The sequence below is a fragment of the Eschrichtius robustus genome, chromosome 2 (genome assembly GCF_028021215.1).
Source record: "Eschrichtius robustus isolate mEscRob2 chromosome 2, mEscRob2.pri, whole genome shotgun sequence".
Lineage (NCBI taxonomy): Eukaryota > Metazoa > Chordata > Mammalia > Artiodactyla > Eschrichtiidae > Eschrichtius > Eschrichtius robustus.
In genome coordinates, this window is record NC_090825.1 from 162,137,800 (window position 1) to 162,150,186 (window position 12,387).

Genomic DNA, 12,387 nt, shown 5'->3' on the forward strand with positions numbered 1-12,387 from the left:
TGGTCAAACACACAAGCACCTTAGTCAGGACAGCTGTGGAGGCCCTGAGGCCTGCCTCTTGACCCCTGCCCACACTCCCTTCTGTGTTACCCACATCGGGGTGCCACAGCAGCCATGCTCTCTCCCAGGCGACTTTTCCAACATCGCCATTGTAGATGGACCTACCCTGCCAGTCCAGAGCTGCCTGCACCTGCCCCTCACTGGACCCCACAGTCTGAAATGGGGTCAGTCTTTGTGACCGCCATTTTTGCAATCCTCATCCTCTCCAGATCCTTCTTATCTTTAGCTCTCAGCCCACAGGAACTACCTGGGGGACAGCTCCTGGCCTCCAGAGCAGCTCCTAGTTTCCTGCCTCCAACCTCAACATCACTCTACCGGGACAAAAGCTGAGCCCTGCAGGGTGATCTCAGGTCTGGTGTGGGGTCCCCTGCCATGCGCAGCAGGTTCACACAGCAGGCACATAGGGCAGTACCAAGGTTTGCTCTGGCACGGAATGGGTGCTTTATAAGGATGTGCTGAGTGAGTGACTGAAGGATGAGCACATATGCCTGAGGGTGCCCACATGGGCAGGTTTCCCTGGGGAGGGGGGCGTCTGAGCTGGATCTTAAAGAGTTTTCTCTCTTTCTTTAAAACATGTATACAGTGCTTTTGGAGCCGTGTGTTAAGTGTTTTACACACAGCAGTGAACTGAATCCTAGCACCCATCTCATGAGCAGCACTATGGTTACAAGTTAAAGAAACTGAGGCACAAAGAAGGGGCTGGGCCAGGACTCCTAAGAATGTGCCAGCCTGTGGTGGGGGCAGGGGTGTCTGTAGGGGCTCTCCAGGTGAGAACAGGCCCTGCAGGTGCCCAGGGCCTGCCCCACGGAACAGACAAGTCACTAGCTTCTGGGCTTGGGGCCCAGGGAGTTCCCCCTCTTCCTCTGCACTCCCTCGCTTCCTTGAAAGCCTCTCAGGGGGAACCAAGACCCCAGCAGGCCTCTGGGACCCTCGTGTGGCCTTGGTGTCCCAGTCCCTCTCTGCCCGTATCCACCCTTCCCATGTCCACTCTCCCCTCTTGTCCTCTCTCCCCCGTGTCCTCTCTCCCCCATGTTCTCCCCCGTGTCCACTCCCGCATGTCCGTGCTCCTTCCTCTGCCCTTTGCTCCCTCTGCTCCCCCTCCCCCGACCTGATCTCTGTCCCTCCCTCCCTCCTTCATTTTCAGCTGGATGAAAGTCATCTCAGCTCCCATACGCCCTCACCACTTGGTCTAATGGGAAAGAGGAAACCCTCTCTCCCCCATCGCTTGCCACGGGGCTGAGAAATGGCCGGATTCATTGTGGCACAGAGCTGAATGGCCCAGGAGGAAGGAGCCTTCCAGGTGCCCCAGAGAGAGGCCAGCTCTGGGATGCCATTGTGGAGGCCCCCGCCTGGCCACCGGGCCACACTCACAGTAATCAATCTGATTGGATTAGGGTCAGGGCGACCCTAATCGTGTCAGAGGTCACTCAGGCTTTGTGGCAAGGTCTGTGGGGTGCTTGACCACCCCTGCTGAGGCGGCCTAGTTGAACAAAGCTTAACACTGTCAGCTGAGCAGAGGGCCCCAGCCCCGTGTGGAGGTGTGCGAGTGTGTGCGTGTGGGGTGAGGATAAGAGGGAAAGAGCGTGTGCTCATACCTCCTGCTTCCAGCTCACACACACACACTCACACACACACACACAAACCACCATTGCCTGGCCTGGGGCTGGGGGCTGGGGGCTGGGTGGGCCAGGTGGACCCCTGAGAAGCTGCCACCGAGGAACGTAGGGTTGAGTGACAGAGGTGAACCCGGGCTCGGAAGAAGTACCCTCCACCCTCACTTTCCACAGCAGCAGAACCATGTAACCTGCATTAGGCAGAAAGTATTTGAAGAATTTTGAGTGCATGGAGGCTGGCACACGAATGCGGCTTATCTGTCCCTCCAGGCAGGCCCCTGGACACCTGGAGCGCCTGCTTTCCCTGAGAGCTGGCCGACACCCACTCTTGACCCCCAGTGAGATGAAGGGGTGGGGAGACCAAAAGGCAGGGAAGGCAGGTCCCAGACCTCAGTGCCTTAGCAGACACTCCTGGAGGAAGCCCAGCCAGGGCCATGCCCGTAGGGAAGCACAGTGGGTGCAGCCGGTCCAAGGTCCAGGCCAGTGGGTTTGTGGGTGGCACATGACTTTGGGGGGGGACCTGGGTCTCAGCTGGGTGGGGCATTTGCAACTTAGAGAAATGGAAGGGGCCATAAAGAGGTGAGTCATCCACAGTGGGCAGCAGGACCCTTGATGCCTCTCCCACTGGTGTCCCAGCACGTCAGCGTGAACAGGTGGGGCATGGTCCCCAGCTTCATCATCAATGACCTCTAGAAACCGGGCCTCAGCCTGTGTCCATCCACTAGTTTAGTGCCCTCAGTATAGTGCCCTTGGCAGTGGCTTTCCCAGGCACCCCCAAGCCTGGGCTACAATGGCTTCCTTAAAGAAGAGACTGAGGGAGCCACTCAACCCTGCCTCTGATTCCAGCATATGTGCCCCCAAAGCTCCCTTCGGGGTCTCAGGACCTGGAGGACACAGGGCCTGCACATCTGCATTCCAGGTGGGGCATCCCCATTGGCAGAGGGAGCCTTGCTGCTGGTAGAAGTGGTCCGACTCTCACTGTGGGGTCTGCACTTGGACCTCACCCATTGGGCAGCTGAGTTGGGGGCCCTGGCTGACCCCCTCAAAGCACATCATGTCAGAGTCCTGGTTGGTTACCTAGGGGCAGGGTCTGTGGGTGTCAATCAAGGTCTCCGCAAGTGTGTTCCGGGTGCCTGCTGCCTCCTCTGGCTCCCCAGACAGTGCTCATCTCCTCGCAACCCTCCGCCCGTGCCCTTGGACAGCCCTGGGACAAGCACCCATGTCTGCCTGCCTTCTTCCCCATTCTCCTTGGGGGTTGGGCTGGGGAGGAGCAGGAGGGGGGACAGCATGGCCTGTCCCCTCCCCAGCAGAGCCCCTTCCCTTGGCCAGGCTCCAGGGGGTGGTCTGTCCACCTCCCTGTGTGTCCCGGCTTGATCTGCGGAGGGCCGGCGTGCAGGCACGGGGCCAGGGCAGGACAGCCAGGACGGCACAAGCCACAGGGCTCAGGAGAGGTCAGAGAGAAGAAGGGGCCCATGAGGGAACCGGCATCCCTGAATCCAGGTTGCAACCCCTGACCCTCATCGGAAAGTGTTTCGGTTCACGGTGGTTGGGGAGCTCCGACTGTCTCTGCGGCCTCCCCCGTATATCATTAACTCTCCCCAGTTGGGGGTGTGTGTAAAGGGGCCAGGAGAGACCCCGGCGACACCCTGCCGCGCCCGGCTCAGAAAACAATATCCCCACGACGACGACAAGATTAAGCACAAGAGAAAAGTGAAAATGCTGCTGGCGATTCACACGCCCTCGGGAGTGCTGTGTTAAAGCGTGTGAATAGCGAGCTCCCCTCGCGCCCCAGGCCCCTGGGCTGCGCATACCTCCCGGTTGCTATGACTGGCTTGCTATGGCCTAATCGCCGACGAGGGAGGAAATTCATATAAAATATCGAGAGCCATTGTGGGCCTAACGCGGCGTGACAGTGGCTCACAAAGCCAGATTCATTAGCCCCAGCAGGTAATCAGGACGCCGGCCGTGCTGGCGGCCGGGCGGTGTCAGGGGCCGCAGCTATAGTGGGGCGCAAGCTGCATTCCGCTCTCAGGTGGCTCCATCCTTTGTGCAGGACGGGCCAACGGGATTACCAAATGCCATTGCCCATTGCGACACCCCCTCCTGGCCGCCCCGCTAGCTCTGAGACCAAGGAAGGTGGGCTGTGTGGGAAGGGAGCAAAGTGCCGGCTAGGGGCTCAGGCCAGTCTCCCATCTCTCCTTCCCTCATGTTGGGGCATTGGTAGGGGAAGAGGTGCCAACCTCTGAATGCTCTAAAAGTGCCCTTGAGGCCTTCATGGGCCAGGGAGACAGACACAGAGCATTTGCTGACCTCTCTGCACGTGCACAGGCACTGCAGGACTTGCTTGTCTTTTGTGGGGTGGCCATCCCTGGACCTGCCTCTCTGCATCCTCCCCCTCCTACAGCCTCTCACCTGCCAGGTGTGCAGAGGCCCAGGCCGGGCCCAAGGAGGCTGAGTGGTGCCTGAGAGGGAGCCGCAGTCGCTGCCCTTGAGTGTGTGCTAAGGATGCGGCATGAGTGAGGGCACCGAGTTCTCTCTGTGTCCTGCCAGCGATGCTCTGTGGGCAGGTAGGAGCAGAGAGAGGCCCCCACGGAGGCTCCCATGGAGGCCCAGTGCCCACAGGAGCCATTTGCCCTGACCTGGCCTCTCTGTAGTCCTGTCCAGCTGTGAGCACCAGCAGCTGCCACAAAGAACTCCTAACCTGGAAGGCCAGGGAAGACGCACAGAGGGCCCCCGCTGAGTGGGGACAAGCCTGTAGGATGGGGGATTCTCCTCACATACCTGGCGAGAGAGAAGCTTCCCTGCAGGGCAGTAGAGTGGTGGGGCTGGGGTCCAGGACTCCCCACCCTGGGCAGGTGATTGTGGTTGCAGCCATGGTCCTGACGGGGGTGGGGTGGGGGGGAGGGGGTCTCCATGGAGACAAGGGAGCCTGCCTCATGGCTGCACCCTCTGCTGACCAACCCCAGCACCAAGGCAGGGAGTCTGACCCAAAAGTCAACACTGCCCAGGGGAGTAGTGGAGCCCCAGGTCTCCAGGGGCCATGGGGCAGGCATGCCCAGGAGAGAGAGGGCTGTCCCTCAGGCCAGAACTCAGCCAGGAGGAGGCTTTGACAGGCAGATCCTACAGTTCCCAAGGAGGAGGTCACACCCCACCCTGCCCCAGGCTGAATCCCCACCCAGCCACCAGATGATAGCAGCCAGGCCCCAGTGACCCAGGGCCTCGCTTCACATAGGAGCCGGGCCAGAGATGCACAGCCCACTGCAGGAGCCCGGAGCAGGGGGAGTATTTGAGACCCTTCGTGTTGGCCACCTCCACGTCCCTCTAATGGGGGGGAGTGTGTCAGAGACACCCTTGCCACAGTAAACTCCTCCCCTCTCCCTGCAGAATCCTGTCCTGGGACCTCCCTCCCAAACACCTCCTGGGTCTGGCCAACTTCCGGAGGAGGGGGCTTAGGAATCTGAGACCATAATGGAGCCTGAGTTCAGCTCAGGGATGCATCAGAATCACCAGAGGACTCCTTACAGATATAGATGCCCCCCACCAAGAACAGTGGGCCTGGGTCCACTGGTAGGTCTGCAGTGACCACTGCTGGGGCACCTGGTTACCTGCAGAGCTTCTCAAAGGGTCCACTGGGTGGACTCCACAGACAGAACACCCAGGAGCTTGATCTCATTGGCCAGTGGTCGAATTTGAACCACAATCCCCTTCCAGGAACTTCCACTGCCAGGGGTCACACTCTATCTTCCGAAAAGCGCTCCAGCGCCCCCTCAGGCCAACGGGCTTATCCCAGGAGCCCTCGGCCATCCCCTCCTTCTCATCTGGTATCAGGCCCCCATAGCCTTCCCCTTCCAGGAGAGGACAGGTGGGCCTCTCCTCACTCCCTGTGGCTGTGAAGGATGGGGCCCAGCGGGGCAGGTGGGCCCTTCACCTCCTGAAAGCTGCAACTACAGAAACAGCCTGGTGGTCATAGGACCCACTGCTGGGGGGTGCAAGAGCCTCTCCTGCGACCCCTGTCTGGGCTCAGTACTCACTGTTGGGCAGCCTGGGAAGGGGGCTGACCCACTTTGAGCCTTCACACATCATTGGGACTGAGAGGGCCTGCAGGGCCCATGGTGGTGGCTCAGCAGGGAGGAGCCCTCTCTTTCTGTCCGGACCAGTCCTCTCAGCAGTTATAAAAAGATGCGCAGGGCCCAGGGCAGGGAGGCCTCTGGGCGGTGCTCTCCTATCAGTCCCTGATAAAAGGGCCTTCTGGGTAATCTCCCAGAGGGAAAATCAGCTCTGGGACAGAGGCTGCAGCCTTCTTGTCCACTTAGAACACAGTCAGTGCTCAATAAATAGTTGCCAACCACCAGCTTCATGGTGAAATGTGAAAGGCGAGCCCCTTGGAATAATTTTTTTGAACTTTCTTCAGCATATAGGACTTTGGAACTGTATCCATTTTTAATGTTAAAAGGTCCTTTTCTGAAATTATGATAGTCATTTCTTATGTGTCTTATTCTCTCAAAAAAGTAACAACATTTTGCAGTCCTATTTCAGTCCCCAAGTAATTTCTAGTACTTGCCAAGCCTATGAAATCCAAATCTGGAGACAAGATTTGTTAAAATCCCTCTAGTTCTAAAGTTCTGAGACCCAGGGAAGTGAAGTAACTGCCAAAGCCCATCTCACATGTGACACTCTCCCCCATACCCAGGGCTGGGCTGGCCTCAGTGGTGATGCAGCCTTGCCAGGCGACTCCCCCTGCCCTCCCCCAGACTCCCAGCTCTTGCCACATAGTACTCCTTCACCTGCCCCAGACTCTACCTCTACCCTTCCATCCATCCACAATTCATCCACCCTTCCATCAATCCATCATCCAGCCAACATCCACCCACTATCCTCTGTCCACCACCACCCATCCATCCATCCACTCACCCATCCACCCACTCTCCACCACCCACCCATTCATTCATCCATTCACTCATCCACCATCCATCCATTCAGCCACCCATCCATCCCAGGCCTGCCCCAGAGCTCACATTGCCAAGCCTACTGTGTGTCCTTGTTCCCCTTACTCTCTTCATCATAAACTGTAAGCTCCCAAAGGCAGGTGACTCAGCACAGCCCAAAGCAAAGGACATGACTTGCAATAGCAGGGCCTCCCACTAAAGGAATGCAAGGATTCCTCTGGTTCACCCTCCTCTTTCCCAGTGCAGGGATTCCCTCCACCTAACAGTGGGTCATCCAGTTTATGCTTGATTACCGCAAGAAAAGGTAGCTCCTTCAACCTTTCAGAAAGCCTGGGTTGTTAGACATTTCGTCAGAGAGAGCAGCAATCCACTTTCTTGCAGACTTCTTACCTTGGGTCTTGAGAATGGGCACCTTGCATCTTACTTATTTTATATTCCTAGTGTATGGCTCATTATAGACTCTCAGGTCCTGGATGGGTGGATGGATGGATGGATGGTAGAAGAATAAATGGATGGATGGGTGGATTGTAGATGGATGGATGGCTAGATGGTAGAAGAATGAAAGGAAGGGTATATCATTGATACTTTGCATGAACTCAGTAAATGAGTTGCTAATGAGACAACATCAAGTTTCTGGGGAAGATGGTTTTCTCGATGGAAGATGCTTGTCTTATAGAAAGACTTTGTTACAAGATTCCCTTTCTTCTTCCTTTTCCCAAGCCCTAATTGCACTGTGGGATAAGAGTCCTGGGCTGGAACAGAGCAGGACTGAGATAGCTCAAAAAGCTCATGCAGGCTCTACCGCAGCAACTTGGTAAATTGGCAACATTGGTCCTTAAGCACCCCCGTCTCATAGCCCGTGTCCCCTCCTCCTCTCTTGACCTGCCATAGCCTATTCAAAAGAAGACATTTTGCTGGTGACAGAGGTATTTGCAGTCTCATCTCCAAGATGCAATTCTCTTCCCACAGGCAGGATGGTTCTCTCTCCCCCTCCCTAGCTGCCTCTGTTGTATAATCTCTGACAAGGCTGCTGTCTGTGGCTAAAAACTTTGCTGTAACTGGGGCAGCTGCTGGGCTTCAGACCCTGGTCTGAGTTCTGGTTGTGCCTGCCCACCCATGACCTTAGGGGAGCCCTGTCCCCCTTCCTCTGTAAACTGAGGCTACTCCAGCCAGTCAGTCATGACCTTCTTGGTTCAAACCCCTGTGGAAATCTGATAAAAGCAATCTATCCAGAAAAACACATGAGTTTTCAGACATGCCCTGGAATTCCAGCTCATGATTTTGGCAGGGTTATGAACCCCCTAAAGCCTGCCCATGGATTCCTGGGTTAAAAGCCCCACCACTGTGGGATGTCATCTGGGCATTCAGAGGGTCTTCCTTCTGCACAGTCTCAGGATGTGTTTTAACTTTTTCTTTGGAAATAATTGTATACTTATAGAAATACGGCAGGAGTCCAGATCTCTTCCTAGGTCTTCCCAGTGCTGACATCACACAAACCCAGCTAGATCCATCAAAACTAAGATCCATCACTACTAACTAAACTCCAGACTTTACCCAGATTTCACGCAATTTTCCATCAATGTCCCTTATCTGTCTAGGATCCCATCCCAGGTCCCCAGGCTCCTCAGCCCAGCCCTGCCCTTCATGCCCTTGAGACTGGGAGGAGCTTGGTTAGGCCTTTGGGTTTGGTTTGTCTGATGTTTCCTGATGATTAGATGGCAAGTTACGATTCTTTGGTTAGAATGTCTCAAAGGAGGTGGAATGTCCTGGTGGCGGCCTCGTCTTAGGAGGCACGTGGCATCCATCCGTCTTCTGTCCCGTTGCTGGTGACCGCAACCCCAATTTCTCTGGTAAGGCGGGGTCTGTCAGATTTCTCCAATGCAGTTTTTCCCTTTGTGATTGATCAGTATCTCGGGGAACTACTTAAAGACCTGTGTCTTCAATTTTAAAAGGGACTTTCTTTCCCAGAATGAACCACCTCAAGTTTTTCTGGCTCGTGCTCTTCATAAAGGCTTCTTTTCCTCATGAGCAATTTAAAGGCCGGCTCCAAGGTGTCCTTGGCCCTCGGGACTTTATTTGTGAGGAGGCCCTCTCTTCATTTAGCAGAAGAGGAAATTGAGGCCCCCAAAGGAAAGAGAAGTGTGCAGGGTCACACAGCTAGTTGGTGACAGAGCAGGGCAGGAATGAGTTCTTTTTCCTCCAAGTTCAAGGGGGAACACTCCTCCCAACCCCCACACACCCTTCCCCTCAAGTGTGTCTGGCAGCCCTGGACTGTTTGCCTGAGTTCGATAAGCAGAGATCTCCAAGCCCTGTTCAGGGCAGAGCAAAGCCCCAGGCCTGCTTTCTCTCCCCTTATCTCAGAAGCTGGAGAAGGGGAGGTGAGGAGGGGCTAGAGGAGGGGGCAGAGCAGAGGCAGAGACAGAGGCAGGATCCTCCTGTAGGAGCTAGCCCTGGGCCCTCAGGGGGCAGACTCAGAGGGAGTTGGGGGAACATATTCAAGCCTTGGAGAATCTGAGCCTTGAGAAGGGCCACCAGAGAGGGTGCAGTGGGGGAGGCGCCAGGTTGTGTGCAGTGGGTTCCAGGAATGCCCAGGACATACTGGCTCTACCCTGCCCTGGGAGAGGTGATAAGGAACCCCCAGGCCACCAGCTCACAGCCCCTAACCCAGGGTCATTGCATGGGCAGGAGGGAAGATACCAGACCAGGGCCCTGGAAGGGTGAGAATCAGGATCTGAGCCCACCCTCTGAGGAGTTGGAGGCGGGGGACAACCTGAGTCCTTGAGAAGACAAAATAAGGGCGGGGGCCCTTCTGAGTGGAGGGGCAAGAAGGAAAGGGGTCTGTGTCCATGCAGTTGTTTATTCATGGTGCTTTGAGTCAGCAGAAGGTGGCTCCAGGCTGGCCTGTAACTAATCAGTTGTATTATAAAAGGAAAACGGGGCAGGGGCTTCAAGTGTCTTGAGGAGGCAGCTGCCTGGCTGACATTTGGGAAAGGAAACAGTGAGGGGAGCTGTCTTGAATTCATTCAAGGACAAGCTGAGTAGGGAGGGGCAGAGAGCCAGGTCCCATGGGGGAGGCCTGCCCAGGTGGGCTCAGACCCTCCTGGACTCCCTGCCCCAGCCCAGGGCCTGTGCCCCCTCCTCTGACCAGGCTCTCACTCCCCAACAACCATCTGTGGGATGGGCTGGGACTCCAGGTTAGAAACAAAAGGTGAACAGGACACAGCCCCCAGCTCAGGGAGGTTTCAGGCAGAATGGATGTAAGAGGGTGCTCCTGAAGTACCTGGGGAGCCCGAGGGCTCCAGGGCCAGGCGTGGACCGAACCCAGACTGCAGGGTCAGGATCCTGGCCTGTGCCTCAAAGAGCAGGGATGGGGACATGGCAGATGCACATGAGCAGAGAAGCAGTTGGAAAGAACCCAAGGGAAGGACGAGGGCTGAGTGTGGCTGGAGGCCAGGGAGTGGTGGACAGGGCTGAGAGGGCAGGAGGCGGCGCAGAGTCAGCCTGTGTGTGAGTCAAGCAAGGACACAGTGGCAAGAACCGGAGAAGGGCTGGGCAGGGCCAGATGGGCGCTGGACAAAGCGCTCCTCCTACAGTATGTGTGAGCGTGTGTGTGGGCATGTGTGTGCATACCTGTGTAAGAGCGTGTGCCTACGTGTGTGTCTGTGTGTCTGTGGATGTGTGTGCATACATATATTGGTGAGAGAGTGAGAGTGTGTGTGTGTCTGTGTGTCTGTGGATGAGTGTACATGCATATATGGGTGAAAGAGTGAGTGAGTGTGTGTGTGTGTGTCTGTGTGTGTGTGCGTGTTACATGTGTGTGGATGGGTGGGGGAAGCTGGAAGCTGGAGGTGCCTGTCCCAACTAGGAACCTCTTCTGGTGCAACTGGGAGATACTGCGGGCTGGTGAAGAGCCAGGAGAGGCAGGATGGGCCAGGGCCATGTCGGGAGGCCAGAGCAGCCTTCAGACTTGGGCAGTCCCCAACCAAGCTGTCAGTGGGAGGCTGACAGGGGAGAAATGAGGAGTCCCTTTCTGGGTTTGTGGCTGGGTGCTTACCACCTGGGAGTTTCCAGAAAGCAGCGAGAGTCCAGGCCTGCTCTGGGCAAAACATGGGGAGTACACAGGTTGGCCGGGGCCTGCAGAGGACCATCCAGAACTGTTGGCAAATCCACAGAAAGAGTCACCAAAAGCAGGGTGGGGCCTGGCAGCTATCGGGAGGCTCGTGCAGGGGGCACTTCCTCAGACACATCTCACACTGTGTGTTCTTGGTATAGGAGTGAATGTGCTTTTTTCAGTGGCAGGTGTGTGTGGATGTGTACGAAGCTACGTGGATGAGTCTGAGTGTGTGCACATTGCTGGCTGGAACTCTATCTTACCATTTTCCTGCCTCTGCCACCTGAGCTTTGGGACACACATGCTCAGATGCAAACCTGGGAGCAGGTGAGACCGTGCAGCTGGAGGAAGTGTGGGGAGCAACCCAAAACTTCTACTCACTCCCCAGGGTGAAGCCCGCCTGTCCCTCCCCCTCCCAGGAAAAAAGCCTCCAGGGCACTGATGTGGGGTGAGGAGACAGCAGCCCCCTTTGATAACTCTCCTGTAGCCATTTGGAGCCCTAGCAGTGTCCAGTCCTGCAGTGGGGCCTCTGCCCACGAGGAGCTCAGGGACACAGCAGGGCACACACCCCTTGCCCGGCACAGAAGGTCCTAGTTGGTTCTGTTCCTACATCTCTCCTGCTCACTCCACAGCCCATAGCATTTTTTTTAACCTAGGATTTTAAAATTCCTGCTAATCAGCAGGTAAGCTCCACGAGGTCATCTTGCTCCCTGATGTTTCTCCAGCAGGGCTTGGCAAACAGCAGCTACTCCCACACACACATGTGGAATGGCGAGTCGAGGAGTGAGTCCTATCAGCTCACGTGGGACCCAGGGCACCCCCAGGCCCTTGTCCTCCACCTGGAGCGGAGCGTGGCTTGGTGCCCTTGAAGAAATGTTTGCACACACTCAGGAGGCATGATGCATTCATTCATCCCATCTGGGGAAGCCTGGCTGGGAGTCCAGCCTCTGCAAAGTCCAGGCTGTCCCCCACATGCCCTGTACTTCCTTCTGGTCCTGCCAGCCCAACCCCTCCCCACCTGAGGCCCTGCCCTTGTGGGCCTCCGCATGCAGAATACCCCTGCCCCCTGCTTTTCCTCTGTCGATTTCCTGCCTGTCCTTTGAGACCAGCTCCTTTAGTCTTCTGTCTACCAGGGTCAGGCTAGGCCTCCCACACCCAGCGACCCCCTGCAGCTGGCCTCGCCAAGGCAGGCCTCTCTTGACTCCCTCACATGCCTGTCTCACCCAGTTCGGCCCCACCGGCTTTTCCTTCCCAAGCTCCAGCCATCCCCCACTGGCATTCTGAAAACCAGCGCCACATCCCCTGACTCATTTTCTCCATGTGTAGAAAGAGAAGGCTGCATGCAGGCGGCAGCTCCAATACCAGGTCAGAGGCAGCCTGGATGCGGTTCCTGGCAGGCATTCAGTTCCAGACCCAAGCATGTGGGGCCAGCAGGAGGCGAGGTGCAAATGGAGGCACTGACCTTCGGAAGGTTCCAGAAGAGGCAGCCCTTCAGCTGGGCCTCTCAGTACCTGGTGTCCGGAGTGGAAGAGGGGAAGGGTGTGCAGGCAGAAAAAGAGGCACAAGTGGGCAGCACGTGGGCCAGGAGCCATGCCCTGGGCAGGGCTGTGGGAAGCTTCCAACCAGGACATCTGGGCACGAGGGCTCCACCGTGGGT

The 12,387-nt window shown here is 56.7% G+C and overlaps 1 protein-coding gene across 1 annotated transcript in view; it reads left to right on the top strand.

Moving 5' to 3' along the window:
• The window catches only part of WNT3A (Wnt family member 3A), a 46,909-nt gene that overhangs the window by 27,216 nt on the left and 7,306 nt on the right, over positions 1 to 12,387 (top strand). The window lies entirely within an intron of this gene.